Raw genomic sequence first — 23,175 nt, 5'->3', positions numbered from 1 at the left:
ATTCCCTATCCCCGCCCCAACCCCCAAAAAAAAGCATTGACATGAATCAAACAGTGCATGAAATGACCATCTCCTCAAATAATGAGCTTCTATACATCTTTGACTATTTTCTTTTTATTGAAGCCATCATCCCCTTCCTTCCTGTGAGAAAGAAAGAGTGTCCTACATGACCCGTTGAGCGATGAGGGGAGGGGGTGGTATTGAAAATAGATTGGACATTAAAGACAGGTGTTTTTGGAATGGAATTTCTTATTTCACAGTAGATTGATGAAGAAGCATTGGACATATTTTGGCTCTGTGCAAAGTGATATACTAAAATAAATATTATAATTACCTTGCCTTTGATAATATGACATCATTATCACTTTATATCTTTATCTATTTTCATATTGTCCGTTGGAAAAAAATACAAGTCAATAGAAATGTAAATGTGAACAAAAGGGGTCAATCGCTTGTCCATATCATCCGAGAATGAAATATATATATATATATATATAAGAGACAAATAAATAACAAATGTAAAACTACTTCTCGTACATGGAATGGGATGAAATATTTGATATAATCTTTGTATCCTTCTGAGACCAATCATTAACGAAAAAAAAAAATCGGATTTCCCTTAAAATGTTAAAAAAGAAATAATTCATTTCGGGATTTTTTAGGAACCTTTCTAACGGACTGCATTTGTTGTGCAAAAAAACAAAACAAAACAAAGCAACTACCACACAAACAAACAAAGCAAAACAAAAAAACTTGGTCGTAACTATATCCCCCGAACAAGAGCCCAATGACCAAACTGTAAACCTCATCATGAGCAGTGTTGTGGGCGAGATGGGGAATCCGAACCCGATGACTAGGTCGCGGCGAGACTATTCCAGGTCAAGGACAAGGCCAAGGCCGGACTGCCCAAGACCAATACTAACGTCTAGTACTATAAGCCTTCCGAGGTCAATGACAAGGTCAGTGTCACATAATTGTCATCGAGGATCATAAAGCTTCGTATGATTGACTACCTTCTGATATTATCGCTTGTCTCTTTTGAGGACCTGCCCGAGGTTACCAAGGCCAAGGTCTTCTGAACCTCGATGCCAAGGCGAAGTACTAACTCGAGGCAAAGCTAGCCTTGAGGAGCACATTGCTGATCCCTACCTAGTATCCTTCCTCCGAACCCAAACCCTACATCTTAGACGAAATAAAGCTCAGAGCAATTGTCGCAGGAGCGAATGTCGTTTCTCCCACACTGTACCCAAATCTGGCCCAACCGTGATATTGATTTGGTCAGGGGCATTTTTATTTTGTGAAATTTTCAGTTGTATCAATCAATTATAACATGCAACTTTCCAACGTGTTGGTTGGGTGAGTGAGTTCCTTGATGGAAGATATGAATTATATATTAGTTTGTGCTTTCTTTGTAGCAAACGTCTATTCCCAGGCACCTCCATTAGCATTATCAGTTACTACTTTGTCGATATCCTGGTACAGGTCTTCGATACTTCGATAACAATCTGATGGCAAACTAATGGCTAATGCGAATGAGCAAAATGCTCCTAGGTTTTTCTTCTATAATGATGATGCCGATAATGATGTTATTGATGATTCTTATCATTGCGATGATGATTATGGTGGCGGAGATGATGATAATAATGAAGGAGGTGTTGACAGTAATGGTGGTAGTTATGATTACGGTGATGATGATTAAGATAGTGTTAAATTGATATCAAGTGGAATGTTTAAGTAAATATAAATGTTTAGGGGTTATTAAAGATAACAATCTCGACTTAAAAAAAACATGTTGAGAGTATAGTTTTAAGTGTGAAACAAAAACTAGGAATTATTCGTCGCTGTAAATAGTATTTTGATAAAGCACAGATGAATAAGCTGTATTGGGCTTTTGTAATGCCTCATATAATGTATTGCTGCACCGTCTGGTCGGGAAGATCTGAAATTAATTACAGTAAGTCAGAGAGATTACATAAAAGGGCAGCATACATGGTGTCTAATTTCTCTTTCTCATCTGAATTAAAAAAAAATATTATTCTGGCCAAAAATACGCAATGTCTTTTTAAGAGCATCTTGCTTAATGGTTCGTAAATGTTTGCACGAAGCTACTCCTCAGGTGCTTTGTGATAAGTTTATTTATATAGAAGCAGTATCCTCTCGAACAACAAGGAGCACAAATAAGACGATAATCAGGGTGCCATATACTCGTACAACCTTCTACCAGAAATAATTTTTTGTCACAGGCCCATTGCATTGGAATGAATTACCCGAGCGCCTTCGATTCATAGAAGACATTAAACAAATTAAACGGGAAATGACAAAATGGGGAAAAACATTTCAGTTTCAGTTTCATTTATTTCACATTTCTCATAAAAACATTCAAATAACAGATACACTGTAAAAACATATTCATACAAATATACCAAATAGACATGAAAAAGAAAAAAAAAACGATAAATCAATTGTAAAACAGTGGACAGATAGGAGTGAATAACATTAAGTAGCAGTGGATGTGGGGGATCAGCAATAAGCCATTGGCCTGTCTAGGCTGATCCCTTGTATACTGCAAAAAGAAACCAGTTATGGATTTAATAGAAATAGAAATGAAAGACCCTACATCAAAACAAAAAATGATATGTAATAGGGACTAATGGTGGAATATTTTCTATTCTCTCTCCTCATTTTGTACATGTTATCTCTTTTCATGTGTACATACAATTTTCGTTTACTTTTAGGTAACATTTGCACATTATCATATTTCATTTATTTTGTTATTTTCCATGGTAAGTTATGATGATTTCTTTATTTGATTTTCAATATTAGTGTTTATGCTCTATTCTTTGTTTATATTTGAATATGTCACCATGTTTGATATTTGTGTTTGTTACGAAGGGCCCCAACGAAAACCAGCTTGTTGCTGTTTGGGCTATCCTTCCTCTAAAAATATTTGACATAAATAATGAATAAATAAAGATGATAATGATAGGGATGATTATGATAATGGTGATGATGTCGGTGGTGGGAATGATGATGATGCTTAAGATGCTGATGATAATGATATAGGATATGTATAGCGCACGTATCCACCTTGGCAGGTGCTCAAGGCGCTCCTATATTACCCCGGCTAAGCTAGTTTACCGATTCCGGTGCGCACAGCTTTTGAGGAATCACTTCCTGCCGGTACCCATTTACCTCACCTGGGTTGAGTGCAGTACAATTTGTGTAAATTTCTTGCTGAAGGAAAACACGCCATGGCTTGGAATTGAACCCACGTCCTTCAGATTGAAAGACGAGAGTCTTAACCACTAGACCACGACGCCCCCATGATAAATGGTGATAATAGTGACGAAGCTGATGATAATGATGACGGTGGTGTTGACAACAATGATGGTGGTTATGATTGGAATAAAATCTAGTGTGAATCTGATGATAGGAAATGAAATAGTACTGAAATAAATGTCGATTTTGTAATGGCATGATAACATGCAGACGTGGAAGGGTGCGTGATCTTGCATTCTCATTGGCACTCGCAGAGTGCACACTGTAACTGTAAGTCATTAGCACCCTGGCACCCAGGTTTTAATGAGCACACTTGCAAAAATGAAATGGTTGAGCCGGCGAATTTCAACCTGATTTGTAATAAAAGGTTGCTACCATGGCAGTCGACGACACATTAAAAAAAAAACCGACATTAATAACATGAGATGATATATTACAACATGCCCAAATATGGCGATAACACATCAAAAGATATTTCTCTGGCGCTATCAATTTGGAACCATTTTTATCTTGAATAGCACGAACATTACTTGAAAAGTGAGGAAAAATTGGAGTGTTAGTTTGTCGCCCTTCTTCATTTGCAAGGATATGACACTGCCATATCAACGTGATTCCCAAAACATTATCGTTTCAATAAAAAATAAATAAAAGAAGAACCCGACTCAATGTAAAATATATGTAATGGTCCTATTGTGTTACAGCTGGGCAGAACTTCATTGTATGAATGTGATATTTTGGATCAATCCCTTGTACGTTTAACTTCGTATTCGTAGGAATTGGGATACAGTAGGTATAGACAAATCTGCATACCTTCTTATGCTGCTCTCGATTTATATCTGGGGACCATTATTTAGGATAAATCATTTTTGTTTCTAGATTTAACAAAGAAAATTCTCTGTTTATCACTCAGGTTTTTTTTTTATTTCTGTTTGCAGTGTTTTTTCGCAGGTTTAGCGAAGGAAAGCGAACAGAGGAAAACCTATTGTATATCACAAACGAAACAGGGTGTGCTTGCAGGAACCTTGTGCTATACATGTTTCATTTTCATCGTTGTTTGTAATTAGACTTATTGTCATTGATTTCTATGAATATGACGGACTGTACATGCATGCACAATACAGTCCGTCATATTTATAGAAATCGATGAAATTACGCCTAATTAGGAACAATAAGGATAATGAATCGTTTTGTTACAGAAACATGTCAGATCATATTTTGAACAAAGTATAATGATATGTTCTGTGTTCAGTTTAATCAGAATACAATTCAACATGAGTGAATAAAGCGAGGATTTTGAAAATAAATGATCTTTTATCAGTGAAGTCTACTTTTTTGTCGATATTACTATAGGTGAAATGATAATAGCATTTAGTCCATGCGAGTAACCGCATTAATTAATAAATAAATATATATACATATATATATATATACATACACACACATGTGTATATATTGTGAAAGAAATGAATGAAGAGAACAAAGGGCAGATAGCTCTGGGGAGCCTTGATTTAAGCTACGCCTACCATTTGTTCTATTCATTCATTTCTTTCACAGTATATCTAAATAAAAAGAGTTGCCAAAGCTGTTGTACATTTATAATTTATCTCTCTCTCTCTCTCTCTCTCTCTCACACGCACCCACACACACACACACATACACATATATATATATATATATATACATACATACAGAGCAAATTCTACCCAGGTAATGTAATTGGTTAAGTCTGAAATTTTCGTTTTGGTGGGGAACTGGTTATTTTCTTGGCTTTTAGGTCAAGATCAAGACCCAATAATTCAATGCTACAGTATAATTAGGTCCAATGCCAATGCATGGAAAATGGCTGTAAGGACAAGACCGACCTTCAGGACGCTGATATTTTTATGTATAATTCCATGTCATTGTTGGAAATATAACTTGGTAATTTTCTTGCAATTGACGATTATTCACCAACGATCTTTAAATGAATGTCTCGAAGGCATTTGCATCATCACTTCATTCTCGCTTTTATCGTTCTTTTATGGCATATTTCAATCTTCTAACGATCGGTTTAACATGCTTTCAATCGCGGGTCACCTGGCAATTTGGTCTCGGCTGTGAAATCTCAATCCATAGTAATTCTATTTGAAGAGATGCACCGGGGAAAATAAATCTCGTTAGTATGACTTTTCCGCCATCTCTTACATTCATTCAAGTTGCCGTTCAAAGTATCGCAGTATATCAAGACCCTCTTTCATCTTGAAATTGACACAGTGAGGGTCATTACTGATGATGACGTCCGTAAACTGTGTGAAAGATATTGGAAGGGGGGGGGGATATCATATCTGTGTTCAGTTTACTCTAGGGAGAGTCACACGTTTTTATAATCCCTTTCTGCTCTCTTTATCTATTTTGTCTTGCAGTTTATTCCCGCCGGCAGATCGCGACGCACACACTGCCACCTGTCAGCTGCCAGGCTCTCAGAAGGGATCGTCCGGCATCCGCTGGGGTGTGAAATAAGAACCATGGATGCTCTCAACGCCGCAAGGTTACTTCTGCTTGCACTGATTTACGCCGGACCCAACATGCAGGAGGGTACACATGACACCTTGGACGAGGAAGAAAACGTTGTTACTTCACTGATTAACGACGATATCCGGAACATTCAAGTACAAACCAAGCAAGAAGACGAGGTCGTACGCGCACTTCTCCACAAGCTATTGGTCTCAAAACGCGCGCACGGTCCGACAGGTCGAGGTGGACAGAGCCACCTGGCACAATTCCGCTCCAGGAACTCTGATATAACGCGAAGATTCCCTTTTAAGACAGACCTTAATGATGGACCGGCTTGTGAGTTTTCAGGCACCTGCAATATTGGATGGAAGAGAAGCATAAGGAAGAAAAGAAGTACATCCTCAATCAACAGGGGCGTTTCTAACGGCCGTACAGCGTTGAGACATCAAAACTCGCTAAGATTACTTCGTAGGTCAGCTATGTAGCACCCACATTTAGGGGGACGTTTTGTGTAAAAGAAAAATCTTTCGAACTTTTTCAACCTCTCTCCAACTTGGTTTTTCTATCCTTGATGTCTTCTGTTCGGTTCTTGTAAACTTCGAAAATACCAATCAACCAGTGCTTTTTAAGGCAATTTCTTCGCAGTGTTCAATGAATCTTCAATTATACCGTAAACATTTGAGTCATTCTAAAGTTAATCCAACCCAAATCAATTCTTGTTTTTAGGAGAGAAGACGAAAGCTTGAAAGATATCGGACAAATAATCTGAACATTATGAATTTGTTAAAGTTATAAAAATTGGTAATCCGTATACCAATCGAGAATTCAAATTATCTGAACTGGTGATGTCATAGTGATGTAAGGCGATGATTCCTCTCCCATTTACTCCAATACACATTATGGTTAAAGATGTCATGTTTCAAAAATTTGTTCAAAATATATTTTTCTTTCATGAGGACATACCACAATATATGCCACCTTGATTATACGATTATTGAAAGCTTGATTCTATACTCAGTTAACAATAGCTTGCCGTTCAAATGTAATTTCTCCCCTCGTAAACCCTATAGAATTCTGACAAAGTATCAAAATCATTTTTTTTTTATCAAGGAAGTGTTGCATTTCATATCGTAAACAGTGATATTGATTCAACGTTTTAATGTTTTATTTCCACAATGTATATGACATATCGTACGCACCACCGCATAAAAAGTACACGCATTGTTACCAATAATGCTTTTAACATTTCCATTTATTTGAATATAGGATTAACAGAGCGATGTTCATTAAAGGCTATATGCTCATATCACAGGCAGAGGTGCATTGGCCGAGGGTTGATTCCCAGACTGTCATGTGTCTATTCAGGCAACTTTATATATATATATATATATATATATATATATATATACAGTATATATGGATATATAAAGTTGTGCTCAAATGTTAGTGAACCCCCCACAAAATGCACTGCTAACACTGCAATGTTCGGTGACCACAGGGAAACGAACTTTATTAAATGAAATATTTTATTCCATAACTTCACACAAAGTTTATGTAATATGTATTTGATAGGAATATTATATCATCTCCTGACTTCACAATGAAATATCTTAGAGATGACAGAACCTGAATACTTTGAAATATGTTCATTTTCTGGTGGGATTCACTAACTTTTAAGATCCACTGTACATATAAATATATATATATATATTCTTTTCGCATCAAATACATATTACATAGCCATCAAAATGTGTAGCGAGGATAGCTATGCAGTTTTATATGCTTTTATGTACACAAAATGATCTTTAGTACATAGAATCGGAAGACTGTGATTGTCTATTTTGTATAACGGATTCCCAATGATTAAATTAAATGAGAATCTTACGCAAATTTTAATAATCCTCGCTTATTACGGAGGAATTGATACCAATAAATTATTTGTATGATGTCATGTTTAAACATGATCTGATTGTCATTGATTTGGCCGCGTGTCTATATTTACCCGTAAATACTTAGCATTGTGTTCATGTTATGAGCTGTATTACAATGTCTTCTCAACAGAAACTTGATAATGAACCGATGATGATAATAATTATGTTGATGTGATGCTGAAAGGAACGACCTTTTTCTGTCATAATGTTCTTAATTCTACTAATAATGAATAACTATAAGCTACGAAATACTGTTACCTATACCAATGATGATAACAATGATATCGATAAAAGATAATATTAATCATCAGAATAAGTTTAAAATCGAAAATAGTCATGACTGTGAAAAAAACTTAGTACATGGTATAAATCATGATCACTAACAGCACAAAACAGATATTTAAGTTTAAGAAAAAAAACCGAATTGTACGAGTTCTCAACGATACTGTTTAATTTGTGGTGTTTGTCGAAGTTTGTAAATTTAAGTGCACTTTTTACGTGGTTAATTCAAGTCACTCAAGACAAAAATTGATAGGCCTATTAGCACAAATAGAGGCAGGAACGGCATGTAAATAATAGAAAAAAGATATATATCACAACGTAACATTTCTTGCACAACAACGAGAGAGGTTGAATGTAAGACATTAAGTTAGTAATGACTTGTATATGATTTTCTTGAAAGAAACTCCTGCTTCCTAAATTCGCGGGTACTACCCCCGCCTGAATAAACGAACACACCTAATGATAATTGGTTACGGTGAAACGAAGGACGCTTCTTTTAATAGACGAGAGTTATTCAAATGCTTCGTACCCTCCGCAATTAGAATATGTATGAATATTTCATAATTCAATTATAGACATCAAATTACATTTAATGAATTCTGAGGCTAGCGTTGAGTTGATGAAAGATGGGCAGAGCAAGGCCGTGTCCATATTGGAAAATGGTTGTGAAATTTCGAAGGAAACTTATGATGGATAAAAAAAAGGTGATAAGAACATGATGAAAATTGATGAACGTGATATGGCGTGCACGTGGATGTATAACCTTTCGATGAATTCCGTTGTTGTTGTTGTTTGTTGTTGATGAATTCCGTGTTCGGGAAATATATTTGAAGCCCTAAATTGGTTAATTTCGAGTTTGAAAAGTAAATGTGAAAATGTTTGGTTTTCATACGTAGTAATTACACCTTGTACTAAGTTGACAAAGATCTTGATATTTTGAAGAACGAAACAGCTATTTCCAATTCTATGTAAGGCTAAAGTGTATAGTAATGATGTTTGTTCATTAATAAACCTCCATGCATTCAACCCGTTATTATGTGATATTGATTTGCTATATTCATAACATAACATATAAACATAAGGTGGATAAATGGTATGTAAACTACAAATTTGATAAACAAGAGGGTCGATTGGAAGAGGGGTGGTCAAGTGTGAGGGTTAGAACGACGGAAAATGTGGTGAGAGGGTGAGGGTGTGTGTATGGGGTGCACGTGCCGTGACCAAACTGCAACACATACCCCTTACGTCATTGAACAAGGCATGATTTTTGTATTGCTTTTCTGTCTCACCTTAAATGGATGAAAATGCTATTTCCATAATTGCACTGCATTGGTGCAATGTGTGAAAGTGTGAAGAAAACGTAAAGTGAGCGCGAGAGAGGGGGTGGAGCTGAGAGAAGGGGGGGGGGGGGGCAGAGAGAGAGGGGAGAGAGGGAGAGAAACTGACTTCATCCAAATACACCAATATACACTGCCAAATTAGATTTTTACATTTAAAAGAAGTGTATGACACAAATCTCCCCCAAATCATGCGAAACGTTTGATTGTTTTGCTTAAAAAAACTTTCATCAAAAGCTGGCATATTAGAACTATAGCATGAACCCATAAAGACAACCGTTCCTACAATAAGCCCCAGATGCTCACCATGCATGGGCATGAAGTTGACCAAATTCAAGTATAAAAGGCTAGAATGACTGCATTCCCCCATACTTTTTTTGGCAACAATCTTTGTAAGAAAATAAAAATACAGCATAACAACGTGTTATGGTATCATGTTTCATTCCAATCAGGCCGTTAAATGCTCCGAAGTGCACATTTTCCAAATTCAATTTCCAAAATAATCCTCCTCAGTCGTTATAGCGCTTTTCAAAGCTTTTAATTGTGTCATATTACTGCCGACACATCTGCAATGTTGTGGGCAGTTAGAGAGGAAAATGTATTTTTTGCAGCATGGTGACGTATGTTATATCATACCCCCATGAAACAACAAATAGGGATAAAAAGGAAAGACGATAGTCGGGCGTTGATCAGACAGCTATGGTGTTTTCATGGTTTTGCAGATGGGTAAAATAAGATATAACATGTTATAGATATTGTGCAAGAAGTGCAATAGTTTCATCAGTGAAAAATAAATTAGTTGACATTTTCTTCAAGCGAATACTCGCTTTACTGCAACACACTGTTGTAAAAATATATACTCAAATTGCAAAAACTATCACCCATGAAAATATGAAATATTCTGACTCGGTCGCTACGCCTCCTCGTATTTGATATAATCGCCCTCCAATCCCTCTGCTATGTGCATGGTCATCATTTTGCCTAAAAAGTGATAGATCTTTTCGCTCTATTTTCTACGCTCTCTTGCGTTCATTAAAATATTGTCTTGACTGCGACCAATGGGGAAGGGGGGGGGGTGCGGGGATGCCCACCTTTCCTTTGCCGTAGAATAATATTAGCCATATTGAAAAATGCCTTTTTGGTTTGCGATTATGCAGAGGTCATCAAAACCATTATTTTCATCTGATAGAGCACACACCTGCATAAAAAAACAATATAGATCAACTACGGAATCATAATTTGAAAGGCACTCTCGTTTGAATTCAAAGATAAATAAAACGAGTGGGAAAGTAAAATTAATCATGAAAGTAATTCTGGCCGTGATGGCCCAATTTTCCTTACAGTAGTTTAATATATTCTGAACGTCGAAGGAATACTAAGTACACTGTTGCCCCTCTATTTAGAAAACAAGTTTTATGTTTTATTCATGATGACAAAATTAATACAAAACTCTCTGGGGATCTTGTAGAAGAGAGTAAATAATTTACGTGTCGTTTTTTATTGATAGAATTCGCACATAATTTTAGTATTCATTACTACTACTACTACTACTACTACTACTACTACTACTACTATTACTACTACTACTATTACTACTACTACTACTAGGCCTGGGAGTAAAATTCGATCCATCGAAGCATTCGATCAGTTTGCCAACAATCGGCACTCGAATGTTACTTTTTACACTAATCGAATGTTCGCCAGATGATGATTACTGATTTGAAACATTCGATTATCAAAAGTACATGACTGTAAACTTAGATTTTTGAAAACAAAGTGCAAGATATCAAATGAAAATTATGCTAAAATTAACGAATTCCAAAGATCGTATCTCTTTCATGACACACAATGACGACTAAGCCGCGGCGACCGCGCACAATTCAGATGTGTTGGGCTGATGTGCACGTACGTCTCTATAGGCGCTGTGCTGGACGCACTGAGTCGGGTGAGCTCAGTTTGCTCAATGTTATACATTGTATGTGATTACAGCCACGCCCAATAATTATTCCAAAAGCGCTAACAAATACGCCCATATTGTCATAATAGTTAACTTGTACGCGAATCCTCTGAATCAGTCCTGAGAAGCCACACCTCAGTATCGAACTTGCTATATTATGTTATACCCGCCCACTCAAACAATATCAGTGACTTACCACGTGCGCAAAAGCATTGTCACTGTATATGTACGAGGTAGTTTTGAGGCAGAGCCTATTAAACCAATTAGAACCGCCCATGAAATAGGCCCCCGCAAAATTCCCTTCTCTGCGTAACACAAGTACGTATTATGTAGATTACGTACGCAATACGATACATGTACATGCACAGGACATCCATTCCCAGTCACGCGCAGTTCTCAATCTCCTTTGCTATTCGTCTTTGAGTTGGGCTCATGGGTGGGATCTACGTTCTCATCAGCGCAAGTACTAACATACGTAAGACACACAACACATCCATTCCCAGTCACGCGCAGTTCTCAATCTCCTTCGCTATTCGTTCTTTGAATGGGATTGTGGGCGGGATCTACGTTCGCATCAGCGCAATACATACAACACGTCCATTCACAGTCACGCACAGTTCTCAATCTCCTTTGCTATTCGTTCTTGGAATGGGCTCATGGGCGGGACCTGCATGTATGTTCATATCAGCGCAAGTACTAACATACGCAATACATACATACAACACATCCATGCATCTAGAGGTCACGCACATAGTTCTCAAACTCCTTGTTATTCGTCCATTGTGTGCACTCATGGGCGGGATTTATGACATATCAGAGCAAGTGCAAGCATAGCTAATACATACAACAGATCCATGCACCATATAGCGGTCACGCACAGTTCTCAATCTCCTTTGCTATTCGTTCATTGTGTGCAGTGAGGGCGGGATAAATGACAAAACAGAGCATGTACATGTTCCTTGTATGTACATACAATGCATTTATTTCAAGTTCCACTCCCATCATACCAGTTAGCGCAGCTACCGGTAGGTCATGGAAGCAGGTCAACTTTTGTGTGTGTGATTTCTGATATTCCAGGAATCTCGATTAATCGAACTAATCGATTGTTTGCTCTGGCGAACAATCGAATGGCAAAAAGGGTATTCGTCCCAGGTATAACTACTACTACTACTACTACTACTACTATTACTACTACTATTACTACTACTGCTACTGACTACTAATATTACTATTACTACTACTACTACTACTACTGTTACTACTACTACTACTACTACTACTACTACTACTACTACTATCACTACTACTACTACTACTACTACTACTACTACTACTACTACTACTACTATTACTACTACTACTACTGCTACTACTACTAGCACTAGTACTACTTCTATTATTATTATTATTAATTCTTATTGTTATTATTATTATTATTAATATTAATATTAGTATTAGTATTATCATCATTATTATTATCGTCATTCTTCTCATTATTATTATTATTATTAATATTATTATTACCATCATTATCATTATGTCCTTTAAAGCTACCATAGAGGAGGTAGATGTAAGGGGGTCATTCAGTGACGCTAAGGTGACGTTAAATTTGTAAAAGATGAGAGAAGACAAAACAGTATCCCACTATAACATCTGATATAAAAACGTGTATACTTGTTGGAACCATCCAGTTCTTGCACAGTAATGTTTAAAATCTTCATACAGTCCTGATTTCTGTACAAACTGCACAGCAGTTTTTTTATAGTTCAGACGAGTGATTCAAATCTTAAACAACAAGTTTTATATAAAAACATGTATTATTTATTTAACAATATTTGAAGAGCATGCAAACTAATAGCCTATATCAACTCATTACCCGTAATCATGGTAATGCAACATTTTGAGAAAATATAGTCTTGTAATATAGGCCAACTTTAATGATAACACAATGAATCACAACTAAATATATTAAAATCACAATGATTATATTACCATGAAGCAAAGCAGGCATCTTTCCTCTCAAAATCACTTTACTTTATTTTCCCAATTAAAATCATAGGATAATGCATCCTTGGTGTTACTAATATTTATCTCAATAGTTTATTTTAAGACCAGCCATTTAAAACACACAGTAGATAAGAGTCGGTTCGCCCCCTTAATAGATTAAGCACGATTGTTTAAACTGTTAAACAACTATAATGTTATCAGGGTAAACAGCGTTGAATATAGATAGCATTTTTAATGTTCATATTCAATATCTGTCCTCAATTTTATGTCCTGTGGCATTCTTTTACTTGGGTTCTCTTCAGTGTTGAATGAGTGTAGCGGTGGATATCAACATATCCAACATGTATTGACAAATTGTCAGAAAGGAAAACCAAAATCAAAACTTAAAGAAAATAAATCAACAATAGTTAAAATGTGTACAAATACATGCACTGGTTTGTGGTTTTCCACTTAAGATATTTGGTTTTGGTAACTGTATGTGGTTTTCCTTGATTATTTTATGTTCAAAGGGAAATCGAAATGGATGACTGCAGAAATGCAGCTGTTATAGAATTTCTACTTAAAACGACAAGTTTTTAGTTGAAATATAGGAGGAAGTCTTTAGTTGGTAATTGATTATTATATCAATGACGCGCTTGTGAGTGAATAACAATAACATAATAATCATTAATAATAATCATCTGCTCACAAAACTAGGAAAATGCAACATATGCCCCCAAAAAACCAATAAACAAAAAAAGAAAATTCTTTAATGGCTCGTTTTTTCAATAAACTTGATAACCATTTGATTTTCGTGTGTCTGTTTTAAACTCATCATTTCATAAATCTCCCTTTTGTTTATTGGCATTTTACTAAAATTCATAAACACGGTAAAATGAGGAGTCTCGTATGCATTACCAGACATACCAAGTCTCACGCCTTATGCGTGGGACTTCCGCCTTTGGGACTCTTGCTCATCCCCCAAGTCTTCCTCTCACACATATTTCACAGCCCTGCGATCTCACCCCGAGTAACGGAACATCTCACGCATAGCTGCATGGTTTCTGAACTACAAAATTTCAAAAATGGCAGCATTGCTGACTTTGAAAACAACAACGTGTACGATGAATATTTGTTCATAAAGAGAGAGAGAGAAATCCATTTTGTTTGATAATAGAATTCTTAGTTTGCTGACCTTAAATGGCTTTTGGTCTTCACAAAAACACGCTTTTCATCTCATATCATTTTAATATCCAATAACTATCTCCTACTAAGTTTCTTTGTTTATATATGGTATACAATTTGTTTTTGTTTGATTTGATGGAAGTGAAATAAATAAATTTGAATTTGAATTTAGATTTTACTTATTGTTGCCTTTTCATAATGAGCAAAATGTTATTTCTTATCTTATTCAACTGATGTAAGATGAATTTTTACCTTAGCTCAGTAACCTGACATTCTAATCATTTCATTTTGGATACCTAATGACCATGATACTCAGGACTAACATAATAATAGCTGATCATTTTGAAATTATATTGAAAATGAAAATACCAATCTTTGTCTAAGGGGTGATTTTAATTTGATATCATAATATTATTGACCTCATGTGACATTTGACCTTCGCCTGGTGGCGGAAGCTAATTCGTCCATTTGCCGATACGTTTTATTCATTATACGAAAGGTTTATGGAAAGTTACATATATACTTTCAGAATTCAAGAGAAGGCGTTGCGTGTTACTTTTTAAACGTCCTAGAAATCCCATACAGATCACTTGTTTTTACAGTACAAATGAGGCAAATAGTATGCTACCATCAATCTTGAATTCCCCACTTAACGAAAACAAAGCTATTCATAAATACCCAACACGTCAATCTGATGACTTTCATCCACCACTACCCCAGACCATTCTTGCGAAATCAATATTTACTCTCGAAGGCCCTAGGCTCTGGGGCAATATTGATATCTTCAAAGAACATCCCAGCCTAAACTCTTGAATTTGATTTCAAAAAGTTTATCCAAGATTATCATCAAATTGATTTAAGTCTTCATCACCCAAACACTCATTTATATATATATATTACGTACACTTATGAATGCATGTTGATCAGTGAGATTCGATGTGCCTGCAGCTTAGGCATGAATCTGGAGACTTTTAAAATCTCATTTTCTATCTTTTTTGTTTAATTGCTTAAGAATATACATTACATTGAACTGGTTGTAAGCTCAAGTTTTCATCTTGTCGTACTTTTTTTGGTCAATATGATTTATAAGAATATTTTTAGTAGGAGGCTGCACTCTGCAAGCTCGGCTTTTTTTCATCAGCCTCTTCCATTCACGACCTGTTCTTATGTTAATCTTTACTATATATATTGTACATTTCATTTCATGTCTATTTCGAACAATAAATTATGGATTTATCATTTAGAGATTTGCTTTATATTTTACTGATCAAGATGCATGAATCCAAACATGGTAATGGTTGGAAATAAGAACGAATGGAAGAAATTGAAATTATTATAAAAATTCAAAATCGTAACTTTAGTTAAGTTTTTGAAATTGTTACCATTACATGATCAAAGTTCGTTGCTCATAGATGACCAAGGATCTTTATCATGTGACCTGCAACTCATATCAGATGATGAGTGACACCTGCTTAACTTCATGTTTAAGTTTCATATCACAACATTTCAAAAACATAAACTTGGTTAAAATTTCAATGTTGACGACTCTGCCGCATTTGCCACCGTCGAAAAAAGGGACGCATTAAGTCTCGCTCTGCTATGCGGGATAAAGGCTGAAATGCGATATCTAATTTCCCATTTGCAAGTCGCATAAATTCTAGATGTAAATTCACAAAGCGGTAATAGTATTTTCAAAGGGTACTGCTGTATGATATGCATGCTACTGAATGCGCTATTAGGGTGAAATGCATGTTTTTTTCTTCACAGTTAGATGATTAATTGTGCTTGAAAGTTTTCTAGACTTTTCCATGTCTGATATCTTGGTCACATTTGCTCTACAGCGGCCGTACGGCAAGTCGAAATCAGCCATTTATCAATTTTAATTCAAACCACCTATATGTAGCTGGTACAAAAACATGTTAAAACGGCTGTTTCGACTCGCCGTAGAGCAAATGTGACCGAGGTATAAGGTGGAAAGAACGTAATCTTCCTTTCTCTTTGCTTTATTGGCGGCACAACGGAGTTGGTTTAGGTGATAAGATTTCAACAGAAATCCTGTCAAAGTATACTTCAATTCCTTTTAATTTGTGGGAGAAAAATCAAATGGAAGATCCATCAACCATGTTAACGAGTTCAGTTTCGGTTGAATTGCAGGCAAATTAAAGGCGTTTATGCACGATAAGAAGATAGAACTATTTATATAGCAAGGGCTGAGTTTAAGAACCAAGTATAATGAGATACTGGCAATCTAGATGTGTTATAATTGCAGAATGTTATGGAAGAATCAATGCCAATTAACTTTATTTTTTACATGAAGAAATCCATTAGCATTAGTTGTTTGTAATGAATCGGTTACAGGCGCACAGATGAATTGGAATGGGCTTACAGGGGCTGTCTTATCAATAGGTTTCATGACCGCGAAAACATGGAAGATCAAGAAAGAAAAGAATGGAGATGAAAAGAAATTGGTAGAAGAGGAAATTAATTTCTGAATATCATGTTAATATTTGTCATAAAATTAATTGACTCATACATTTAGCCGGTTATAGAACTTTAACGGTGTCAGCCTAAAATACTGGAATGATCTGCCTTTTATAATTATACAATCCCCATTGCTAACAATTTTCAGAAACTTTAAAAATCATCTATTTCGTAATTTGTAGTTTTAAAAATAAACAATTCCATTCCAATAATTCATTGCAAGCCTCGTGGGAAAAGCGGAGGATAAGTAATAATAATAATAATGCTAAAGATAACAATATTGATAATAAAAATGATGATTATAATAATAACAATAATAATAATACCAATAACAAATGTTAATGATAATAATAAGATTTTGATCACAAAAAGGGTAATTTTTCTAAGCGGTCGCGTCACTCACTTTACCCGTAAGCATCCACCCTCAAAATTGTTCACACTCATTAACCAACTGCTAATAGCAATCATTTTAAAAAGTTATTTGTCATTACAAAGATATGAAGAGATGTTAATAATAATAATATTCCGCATTTTTATAGCGCTTAACACATCGGATCGACGTCTCTAAGCGCTTTACAGATATATTATTACCCCGGTCATCGGATCCTTGCATGCCCGCATACAATGTACGCACCTTCTCCACTCCCTGTGGAGCATTCCAACAAGAGTTCCAAGACTAAATTGCTAGGCATACTACATAGGCTTTCGCATCCTACCGGGTACCCAATTAACACCTGGGTGGAGAGTGGCAAATAGTGGATTGACGTCTTGCCAAAGGACGCCAGGCCATGGTGGGATTCGAACACACGACCCTCTGATTACAAGGCGAGAGTCAGAACCGCTACATCACGGCGCTTCCATTGTTAAATTTACAATCTTACTTCATTATTCTGAAGGTAACCTACGCAGCTGTTTTGATTCCTAATCAACCACGTACATTCCTTTGTGTCTATTCCAACCAGTTAATAGCGTGTTTTTTTTTCGATTGCAGCTGGGATGGATTTGACAGTCCCATACGCTTATTACACCAACCTATATATATTTTTTTTCGATGAAGTTTTTTTCATGATTCATGTTCCAATAGAACAAAGTCAGCTTGGTTGCCAAAACGCCAACTTTAATCAATTTCGTTAATTTGCATGAATCCAAAATGGCCGCCAAAAACCATCTTAAAAACTTAATCAAGTTAAAAACCTCAAGTTTTCAAGATCACATCTGGCGGCAATCATGGATTTAAACTGAAGATGACCTATATTGCAAAATAGATAATCGAAATGGATTCTACACACACCAAAACCCCTTAAAAGAGATATTACTCATCATTCTGGGGCAAGGGATTCAATTTTTTTTTCAAGATGGCTTCTGGGTGCCAACTTAGATTTCGCCCGAAGATCGCCTTATATGGCGAAAATGATAATAGAAATGGACTCTACACACCCCAAAACCTCTAAAAGGAGGTATTTCTTATCTTTCTTTGACAAGGGATTCAAAAGATCAAGTCCACCCCAGAAAAAATGTTGATTTGAATGAATAGAGAAAATCATTCTAGCATAACACTGAAATTTCATCAAATATCGGATGTAAAAGATGAATTTATGACATTAAAAGTTTCGCTTATTTTTCACAAAACAGTGATATGTACAAATCAGTGACATTCAAATGAGACAGACGATGATGTTCTTCACTCACTATTTCTTTTGCTTTTTTTGAATTACATAATATTTCATTGTTTGCAGGTTTGACAATAAGGACCAACAATTTAACTTACCAAATCGTTTTCTATTGTACTCAACCATCTCGTTTTACCCCCTCATATGTTATTTTACTGTTACCCTTCTGTTCTGTACTTTTTGTTACCCTTTAATTATTTTGTTGTTATTACGACTTTATTTGTATGGTTTTGTTCTGTTTTGTTTTGTTCGTTTCAATGCATATAGGCCTGATGAAGGCCCGTGGCCGAAAGCTTGCAAATAAATGAGAGATACCATTGAAAGCAATGTCTAGTGTCCACGCCTGAATATTCTTTTACGTCTACCATCATGTCTACATATAACATAACGCGCTGCAACACGTTGTGCAAAGGGCCGTCTTTCTTTCCTTCCTTTGTTTATACATACATATATATATATATATATATATATATATATATATATAATTATTTTAATGACTTGTGCTTCGCGCTCGCATACCTTCTTCAATATAGTAATTGTAAGATTGAAGCTAAATATGTATGTAAAACTCTAATTAGGACTACCTCCTTAAAAAACGTCTGGTTACCAACCGTTTTACGTTGTACAATCGAACATGACAGGATCAGTTGCCCTTATGTGTAGCTTGATTGATTACAGTAGTACACTACTTTTCCCATTTGTTTTAAATCTGTTGTTAATAAGCTTCATTGAATTAATTCAGAAACCACACATTATTATCCAGATATGATTGCGAACTTCGGTAATTCATTGAAAGCCCTCGTACTCCACCCCCTGAACACTTAAAACTAAACCATCGTTTTGGGGCTTCTCTTGTAGTTCATTAAAACACCCCAGAAAAAATGTTGACATCCGATTTTCATGAAATTGTCAATATTGTGCTTGCTTAATTTTTCTCTATTTAATCAAAGCAACTTATAGTTGGGTGGACTTATCCTTTAAGAAGCTCGCAGAAAAAAATTAATGGTTAGGTTGATTAATTGGGATAAATCTTCTGTTCGTGTTTTGATTAGGATATGGGTCTTGACGATGGTTAACGAGATTTGAACTAGAGGGAAAAGGTTTTTTCTGATCTTTAATGTATTCCCTTAATAAGTAGACGGCAGAATTACAAAGGTGTGTGTGTGTATATGCAGGGGAGTGAGGGTGTGGTGGGGGTGTGTGTATCTTTTATGTGTTCTGAGTGTGTTTGTGCACGTGTATTTGCGTGTTAGACGAAAGAATTAATGAAAGAAAGAAAAAAAAAGAGAGGAAATATAAAGGAAAGTTAAACCATGATCACGTCAATCGTTACTAACGTCTTTTGGTATGTCATCCTGTTAAGAAAAACAAATAGAAAATCAGAAAGGATGGAATTTAGAAACCAATCGAAAGAAAAAAAATAATATAACAAAGCTAATAGTAGAGGAAAGAGAATGAGGTTTGGAAGGTGGGAGAGAAAACTAGATAAGCAAATTTAGAGAAATTCAAACGGTCCAACTGTATTGATAGATTTTGGCGACGATCTTCCTTGGCATTTTGTTGCAACTCTTGTTAGTCTTTTGGATCAGGTTTGGAATATTTTTTTTTTACCTAATCTGATATTTTATCCATCCGGAAGAAATTGGCGCCGTAAAGGGGAAACTCTAAACAAATCTAAACACAGCTGCACCATGTCACTGGCCCAACACTTCAAAAGCTGGCGTCGGCTGCCGGTTTCTATGTCGTATGCTAGGTGATTCTTTTAAAGTGAAACACTTTCGATGTCCATTTTGCTTTATTTATTCCGCTTTTCCGTGAGAGATTTGATTTTGCAAATGTTAACGCAAGAAAGCGTGAATACCACAAAAGAAAGGTAGGCATGGGTTTACAAGGGCAGACCAACCATTTTCCCGGTTTTTCGTCTTTTACCACTTTTCATCTCTATGTTGATGTCTAGGTATCTTTCTTACTTTTTTTCTTATTGACAAAAATTAAAGTGTGATCAGAAACAGTTTTTGAATGGCATTCAACAAGTCTAGCTTAAATGGGGTAAAATTACCAAGGCAGCCTGGCTGTAGTAAGAATGTATGCTTCAATACAGGCGTATCGAAAGAAATCTGCTAATCAGCCATCCAATTTTTCCCAGAATGGGCCTCATAATTGAACCATATCTGTTTTATTCTGTTCTTTATTTGTAACTGTTTTTTTGTTCTTGTGCTACTTGGTACTACTTTGGGCGTGTGCGTTTTAACAAGATTTCTCCTGGCTTTTTAGTGCACTCGTGTTTCACATTCATTTATCATTCGTCTTGCTTTTATATTGATTCAATGATCTGCTAACGGTGAATATGAGTTATATCGTTATATATCTAAGGTGATGTAATTTGCTGAATGATTAATACCTCTCGAGAGGTAGCCTTTATGGCCCGTATTCTGAACATGGGTCTAAATTAAACCCTGGTTTAAAGATGTGGTTTAACTCTGGAGTGCCAATTGGAGCACAAATCCCTAACAGTACACGTTCAATATATTAACTCATGATGACGCCCTAATTAATTGTCTGGGAATGATAACTGATTTACTTTTCTTCATTATGAAAGCGAAAGGAAATAATAGTAAACATAGGAAATATACAATATAAACATAATTTTTGGAACTTTTGGCTCCCCATTATTTCAGCACAGAGTTAGACCGTGTTCATGGTGGTCTAAGATAAACCTGACTTCAGAATACGGGTCTCAGAGTACCGCATACATTCGTAATTCCGAAGCTTCGTTATTCCGAAGATTCGTTATTCCAAAGGTTCGTTTTTCCGAAGGTTCGTAATTCCGAAGGTTCGTTAGTCCGAAAACGTAATGATTAACGAACCTTATTTCGTTTTCGGACTAACGAACCTTCAGAACAACGAACCTTATTTCGTTTTCGGATTAACGAACCTTCGAAACAGCGAACCTTATTTCGTTTTCGGACTAACGAACCTTCGGAACATCGAACCTTATTTTGTTTTCGGATTATCGAACCTTCGTAATAACGAACCTTCGGAATAACGCCACAAATGTTCGGATTAACGAACCCTTTTACGTTTTCGGATTAACGAACATCGAGGTATAGGCAATTTACGTGTTTCGGAATTACGAACTTTCAGAATAAAGAACCTTCGGAATTACGAACCTTCGGAATTACGAAGTGTAACCTCAGGGTACAGTGTCAAAAATCTAATTCTAAATCTTTAATTCTGAATCTTTATTCCTGGATTTCCGATTGATTTACATTAAAGCATAAAGGTCATTTTTGTCGAACAGTTATTTCATTTATTTTCATTCATTTCATCCCTTCAAAATAATGTCACCTTAAGCTCTGGCCCCTATTTTATTTTATTTATTTATTTATTTATTTCTGATATTTTGACAGGTTAGCCCATTCACCAATAAGTAGTGGTCTTCCATGGGGCCCTGAATAACAATAAACATATTTACAAAATGCATAACGTATGTACAGAATGTTACGGCATTAAGATTCACATTAGGATTTGAATGTAAAACGAAACATTAACAAACTTAGCAGCAAACAAAACGCAGACGGGCACTCGTTTGACGTATAATCAAATATCAAATATCTACAGGTTCATGTTGTGTATCGAATTAAAATTGTATCTGATTTTATATTACTTTGTATTATGTTTAGAATGGAAATGGAAGTAAAGAATTCAGTTGAATAAAGAAATATTGATAATCATTAAAATACTCGATCATAATATAGCGCGAGTACCACAATTACGTCATCAAATGGTATTTGCCTCTGGATTCGAAATTCAGAGAGAAAAGGCGGAATTGTTTTGTTTATCGACTCTATTGTCAAAAGTCAGGTAACTGCCCTTTCCACCTAAAGATGTTTGTTAGATGATATATTTCCCAGACCTTCGGTTTACACAGGTGCGCTCTAGATCGCTTTGTCTTTATTTGCAAATGTCAGAACGACGTGTGAATGTTCCCTTTAGCTCTTCTCCTTACTTTGAAGATACCTTACAGTTTTCTTTAAAAAATCCGAGCAATAGTAACCATGGTTATTTCGATATATATTCAATTTCCTGGCCGAAAATGATATATAACGATCCGGAATACATTATTCACTAAAAATCTAAATTGCGCTCACGGATGATAATACTGTCTGTACTCTATTTTAAACGAAACCCTAGTCTATCATCAAGGTTTTAACCTATGAAGGACAACATTTCTAGAGTGAAAACGGAGTGGTTAATATAGGTCTGTACTTCACTCGTTAGTGAAACGCCACTCTCAAAACAAGGTCATTTTCTTTTATTTTATCATTGTTCTGTTTCTTTTGGTAAACATTTTGTATACAAATGGTATATATTATTCACACATTAACATGGAGAATGATTTTCGCGGTGAAAGGTCATAATAAATGACAAATCTTACATCAGGTTAAGGTGTGATAATTAGTTATACGAATATTGTATTGATAATAGTGTTTACAAACAATTGAAGTTAGCCTCAGGCTCTATCAAAGAATGAAATGTAAAGTCAGCAGGGAAATTAACCATTGCGTTGCCAT

The sequence above is a fragment of the Lytechinus pictus genome, chromosome 15 (assembly GCF_037042905.1).
Source record: "Lytechinus pictus isolate F3 Inbred chromosome 15, Lp3.0, whole genome shotgun sequence".
NCBI lineage: Eukaryota > Metazoa > Echinodermata > Echinoidea > Temnopleuroida > Toxopneustidae > Lytechinus > Lytechinus pictus.
The sequence above is the reverse complement of the archived record's forward strand: the minus strand, read 5'-3'. Positions refer to the sequence as shown.